Here is a 6,512-nt window from a genome sequence, read left to right as displayed (position 1 = left end):
GACAGGACCTTGGCCTTCTTGCATAGACTTGCTTTGATGATGGGTAGGCTTGTCGAAGAGTTGTATCAACGCTGGACTAGACTTCAGCCCTTGGCTTTGCCCCGCTTTCTGCCTCTGAAAACGTATTCACATCTACTCCCAACGCCCAAGCCACCAAGGGTTCTCGTGGGCACTTACCTTTAGACGCTGCTTCAAGCCAAAAGGAAAGACTATCTATGGGGAGAGCAGCACCTTCCTCTAGAAGTCGAGTAAGGCACCGTCCTCCCGGGAACAACAAGAGCAAGCCTTCTTAAGAGAAAGTCCTCACCCGAAAAGCACTTCGCTTGCCTAAGGGCTAAATAAGAGAAATAGAAGTCAGTCTACAAAGGGAAAGGGTGGTATACAAAGAAGGGGATGGAGAATCAGTCTCTCTGCCTTCGTTTTCGAAACTTGTACCGCTATTCTCTTTTTTTTTACCTATTTCTTTCTCCAAGTCTTCGTCTTTCTTGAAGAGCTGGGGCTCTATCCTTAGAGATATCATCCACAGTGGATGGTTCCGGAACTGGGGGCTTGTTTAGGTCGAGGGGTGGCGTGGGAAAGGGGCATTCGACCACGGGCAAAGACCGTCTTTTTCGCTTGTTTTTGTTGGATAATCCTTTGTTTACAGAGTCTTATTCTAATAATAAGTTTCTCTATCAGTCTAGCTACGTACCTTCCATTGTAAGGCAAATGTGTTCTCTTCTAGATGGCTTCCCTGACTGGAAGTGGTACATGCCCATATTAGGGGAAGTTTCGGACAGTACTTCACCAAAGCGAAAACGAAAGAGACGAACTCCTATATTCTTAAGAAAGAGACAACCACTTATTCGTGCTCAACCAACCTACGCTCCTTCTTCTAAGATAAAGGACGAAGAACGAAGCTCCAAGACAGAACCGAGACCGATACCCATATTATCGCAGACTAGGCGCACAAGACCCCATAGCGCACCCAACCTCCAAGACCGGTAGTTGTGTTTTCGTCTTCCTTCTTGCCCGCTTTGTCTTGCGCTAGCGCCCTTGCTCGATGTCCGTTTTTCGCTGTTTTACTGGGGTTCTAGGCTTTATCGGGTTCTTCCCACGGGTGAGCCCATTAGTCTTGTTCTTTTGCTTCCCTCAAGGTCGAAGAAGAGGTCAACAGCTCCGCCCAAGTGGCAACGAATGCCGATAAGCAAGTAGACAAGTTGATTGATTGGAGGTTCAAAAGAAGAATGTAAGAAAGAGGGATAAGACCGAGGCCTCGGACTCTCCTCTGGTCTCTCTCGACCGAGTGAACATGCCCACTACCTTCTTGGACCAAGGGCTTTCATAGAAAGGGTTCCAGGCTACTAAGCGGATGGTCCGATCCGAAATGCTAAAATAGATCCTTGCTTAGCTTCTTTCCCAGGTAGTTTCCGGTCGGCGGCCTTGTCAACTGAATTCCCCACTCCATCCTGTGCTACATCGAATCAAAAGATTAATCCAGTTGGGAATTTCCACAACAGGATCTTTATCTCACTGACAAAACCTGAGGCGGATACCTGAGAAGTGGAGTTCCCCTATTTCATGCCTAGAAGGCCCTATCTATGCTACTAAAGCTGGTAAGGGAAATGAATGAAATAAGCTTCTTAAATTCGCATGTGGTAAGCCAAACCATTTTCTCTTCTTTTTGCATCTAGAAAGAATGCTTTAAGCGGTATTTCAACAACGACAATCATGGTACCAAAGATGGTGCGCCTTCAGAGGTGGAGCCGATTAGCCGCTTTCCTTGTTGCCATGTACCTGGTATCCAGGGATGGGACCTTCCGCCCAATTCTTTTCTTGCTTCGGACGGAAGTCGTCATCATTGATGGTCTTTCTTGAGGAATGGTTCCCCCAGGCGGTTCATCAATCCTCCTGAAAGCTTGGGCCTGTCCGGTCTCTTTGGGACGGGCCAATCAGAATAACGTCCTTTGAGAGTTCGAGATGTAGGAGCGAGTCTTCGACTTTCGGTTCTGAGGATCTAATTTCCTGATGCCGTTGGGTACGGGTTTTGGTACCAGTAACTCAAGTCTTTCGCGAATAGATTATTGAAGAACTTTTCCTAACTGGGACCTATCTTTGTTCTCATCTATCTATGAACGAGGAGAATCCACGAGGATACGCGGGCAACCCACGTATGAGAGATCTGGTCCTTTCGGCTCTAATTCTTTCTCAAATCAAGCGGACTGGGATGGAAATGGATCAGTGGGTAGGAGCCCTTAATTTAATATTTAATAGAGTTACGATGAAATAGCCTGTTTTAGGGCATAAAATAAACCTTATTTATGGAAGAGAAAACCTTAGCTTATAAAATAAGACATTTGACTCAACCCCGTGTTTTTAGGCATCGACCCGCTTTTAGGTTAGGACGAGCCTTGAAAAAGCCTATTTTTGATTAGTTTCTCCGGTATAGGATAATGAAAAACTTTAGAATTGTGGCTTGTCTATTAGTGGAAATGGGCCGATGAGCTTTAGCCCCTGGGCGGGATCAAACAATTCTCTTCTCGAAGCCAAGCCGTCCATTAACGAAAAAAGGCTTGCGGGCTCCGGATGGGAAGGTTCGAAGAGATATGCCAATATAGCTTCCGTGGATCTAGTGGGAATGAGATTCTATGCCCAAGTCAGTCTCTTAAGAGTCAAGCTTGCCTAACCGCAGAAGTAGGACCGAGGACCAAGAGCTCGGGAAATAAAGATCGGGCATCCAGCTTTGTCGTAAGAACACTGACTTCGAACAAAGAAAGGCCGGGTGGTCCGGCTCCAGGTGTGCCCCTGGGATAGTCTCCCCTTGGAAGGGCTTACACATAAAGGGGATAGCTGCGCTTCATCATGGAAGAGGAGCAATAGCGTAAGGTGGAGTGGAATTGAAAGACTACTTCTCGTGCTTTGCTCGAAGCTTAGCTGCCCCAATCCCAATGGATCGAAAGCTTTAGCAATTACATGTAGAAAGACAGCAAATGCAATTTCTACAGGATCTCAAACCGAAAAAAAATCTTTCCGGAGAATGCTTTTAGACACTGTTACGGGCACTGCTCGATAGTCGTCATAGGTCCCCTTGGAAAAGACCCTCCCTCTAAAATAAAGTCCAACTCTGAACGAATTTCATCCTTATTTTTGCTATCCCAACGAACGTAGTCGCTTAAGCCGCTTGCTAGAACTTTTGTTGAACTGAATTGCTTTTAAAATGGCTTAGGCCCTGCTCACCTTGCCTTTAGATATTGATAGAATTTTGACTCTGCTAGCTACTCCAGAGGATTCTCTTTATTTGGCAACGGAAGGAGTTTAAGACTCAAAATAGATCTATAAAAGATAGGGGACTTTTTGATCAAGGATGCCTTATGCGTAAGATTGGATTAAGTAGCTTTCTCAATCGAAAATGAAAACTGTCAAGAGCAGCCCGTACTGCTGCTCCATCTATGTAATTTCTTTCTTTTCGTTGAAGAGTTCTCTCTGTCCTTCCTTTTTAAATTAAACCTTGAGGGCGGTACCAGTTAGAAAGTCAATCAAAAAAGCGATAGGGAAAGGGTCCCCCGCCTATAAGCCTATCCCCTCGCTTGATAAGACTTCCAACGATAGAACGAATTGAAAGCTAGGCCCTTTCTCACCTGCAGCAAATTTGGAACGATTAGAATCCGGCCGGAGCGAAATGTTAACTACTTGAATAAGAAGACCGGTGGGATTGAAAGAAGTACCAAAGGCCTTTGAAACTATCTCAAATGAGTTGATACCTTCGCCCACCGCAACTCTAGTTTTCGGGCAGGAAAAGCATGAAGTAGTAAGCAGTAAAAAATGAATGATGTCGGTAAGTACGCATTTAGCGATGGGAAAGATTCCATAGATAGAGTAAGAAAGGGAGTGCAGTCCCAGCAGGGTCAGAATAAGGGAATTCGACTAGTTAGCAATTCAATCAGCCTTAGCTAAGACATCTCCTGCCGCTTTAAACCAATCTTCCTCGAGAACTAGTTCTCTTTGCCGGAAGTACGGTCAGTATGAAGCCGGGGTGGCATAGACTATCCTTTTCTCCCTCATCTCATTCCTTATTCGCAGGAGAAATCCCAGTATGATAGAAGCATTACGCTTTGGCTTTTCTCTCCCTCGAGAAAGGCAGTTCAGTTAGCCTAGAGGGAAGGGGATACCTTAATTCCACTCTGCTAAAGGCTATTAAGTGCCAATTCCACTCCGCTTTTTAGCCTTGCTTGAAGGGAAGATAGTGAAGATGGATTGAGAGCTGGATGCTTACCTTCCTTTCCTTTTTCCCCTCTCTCGCCGCTTTCTTCAGCCAAGACCTCACCCTACCAACTCCTTTTCAATCCGGATGTCTGCAGAGATCCCAGACAGGAAAAGACTCCCTTCTAGCTTTCCGACAAGATTCTAATCTATTTGGGATTTTCCTTCGGGGCCTTCTCTTTCGAAAAAGAGTCCCCACTTGTACTGTATGTATTGACTGCCTGCCTCAATGCCCGCTGACTTATTGGTCACTTTACTTTACTGAGTTCCTAAGCACGAGCTAGTCAGATTTGGAGCCCAAGGGAACGAGCATTTTCGGGGACTTTCTTTCGCGATAGGCCAGGTTAAGGCGGGATCAGTAGCGAGCTTGCCTTCCTATATATTGAGAATATAAGGGTCGCCTAATCCCACAAGCGGATTCAAGCCTTTTTTAAGAGTTTCTTTAAGTAATTACACAAGAGTTTCATGTCCTTTGTCCTTCTCTTTCTCCTCCTTGACTCCCATATTATGGATTCCCCCCTAATGAACTTTACCATTGGGTACGCTATAATCTTACTATCCTTTTTTTACCTTGGAAACTCTATTAAGGGAAATGCTAACTAGAATATTCCTATCCCTCCTCAACTCCCCTAATCCCATAATCCTGTAATACCACAGTTTCTATACTATACCTGGAATTCAAAGAGTTTTGGCCGCAGGGAGAAGCGGAAGAAGCTACGGCTAGTGCTAGCGCTAGCCGTAGCTTCTTCGGTAAAGTGCTGAGCTCCTTCACGTGCGGCTAAAGGAGCTCTTGTTGCTTCCTCTGCCTACCCCTTGCGCTAAAGTACGGTACACTGAAAACCATGCCCAGCAGAACTAAGTGCTTGCTTCTGCCCCTCAATGATAAGCTTTCTGAAAGGAAATCTTTGCCCCTTGTATGGTACACGGAACTTAAAAGGAGGAAGCCCACCAAGCGGAACTGCACTATCAATAAGTGGGACACCCAGTTTCAGTGGCGTGGACCATAGAGGTAGGGGCAAGAGACGCAAAGGGGCAATAGAGAAAGCAGCGGATCCGGAGCAGGGGCGAGCGAATCCATAACCACCAGATCGATGGATTGAGACCCCTGTGAATGATCCAACAGTTCCATCTCCAGTAAAAATAAATAAAAAAAAGCATAAGAGGTGCATCTGATCGGGTAGCAGTGGGAGAGAGGAAGAAGGAAGAGGCACCCACTAGAGAAGCAGCAAATGATATGGCTCGTTCGTATAGGCAGATAAAAAGTGAATGCCTATGTGCCAAATAGCGTGACTCAAGATAGAATTGCAGCATGTCAATCAAGGTCCGGCCCTTCCTAATCATTTCGCATTGAGAAGGAAGGGAGACAGATCTCAATGTCATGATAAAAGGAGCGGGTCAGGACCGGGGACGGGCGTCAGAGAGAGCAGGTAATCGAATAAGTAGTGAGTAGTAAGGCTGACGGTGAGTAAAACGAACAAGCTGGGGGCTATTGAGCTTGTTGAACCAGTGAATGTTTCGGTCCGGCCTTCCAGTTACGAAGCGGATTGTGTTACACCCTTCTGTTCATCTCATCCCAGTTGTAGTTGATCCAATCGATCCAGAACCTGCGGTAGTTTAACTAGTGAAAGCAAGGCCGGGAAAGAGGAAAGCAATTCCCTTCTTTCGGTAAAGAAATTCTTTGAACTTCTCTTCTGTGAACTGCAATTCTGCTTTTCACTTTGTCTACCATCGGCGGAGGGCATCCCCTCTCAGCTTCCCTTGTTTTGTCTGTCATCGTATTTTACTTTCTCGATATGAGTCGAGCGACTTCGTACCATTGAATAGTATAACATCAGTCTTACCAATACTTCTTTCCTTGATTTCCTTTCTTACTTTCTGTGGGAAAGTTAACTAATGGAATTCTCTAGAGGAGATAGAGAATTCCATTAGTCTTTCTCTCCCGCATTGCTACTTATGGCTAGCACAGGAAATTTGACTCACTACCTAGCTGCACATTAGTACAGGTATTTATCCTGCCTTCATGCCTTTGCTTTGAAAGTCTTTCTGTTCCTGATTTTACTCCTTCATGCCATTGATGGATGACTTCGTATCTTGTGTAAGAGATATTCCTAAAAGTGTATAGAGACTGAAAGCTGCCTAAACTGGATCAATAGAATAGAACACAGGTAAGGACGAATGCGAGAGAATGAGACTCGTAGGTTGTATTTGTTACTTGCACCAGTCGTTACACCGACGCCAAATTAAGGCCGACATGGAGCCATGCGCATGATTCC

This window comes from Arachis stenosperma, unplaced genomic scaffold (genome assembly GCF_014773155.1).
Source record: "Arachis stenosperma cultivar V10309 unplaced genomic scaffold, arast.V10309.gnm1.PFL2 arast.V10309.gnm1.Scaffold_100041, whole genome shotgun sequence".
Taxonomy (NCBI): Eukaryota; Viridiplantae; Streptophyta; class Magnoliopsida; order Fabales; family Fabaceae; genus Arachis; species Arachis stenosperma.
Note: the sequence above shows the minus strand (reverse complement) of the source record.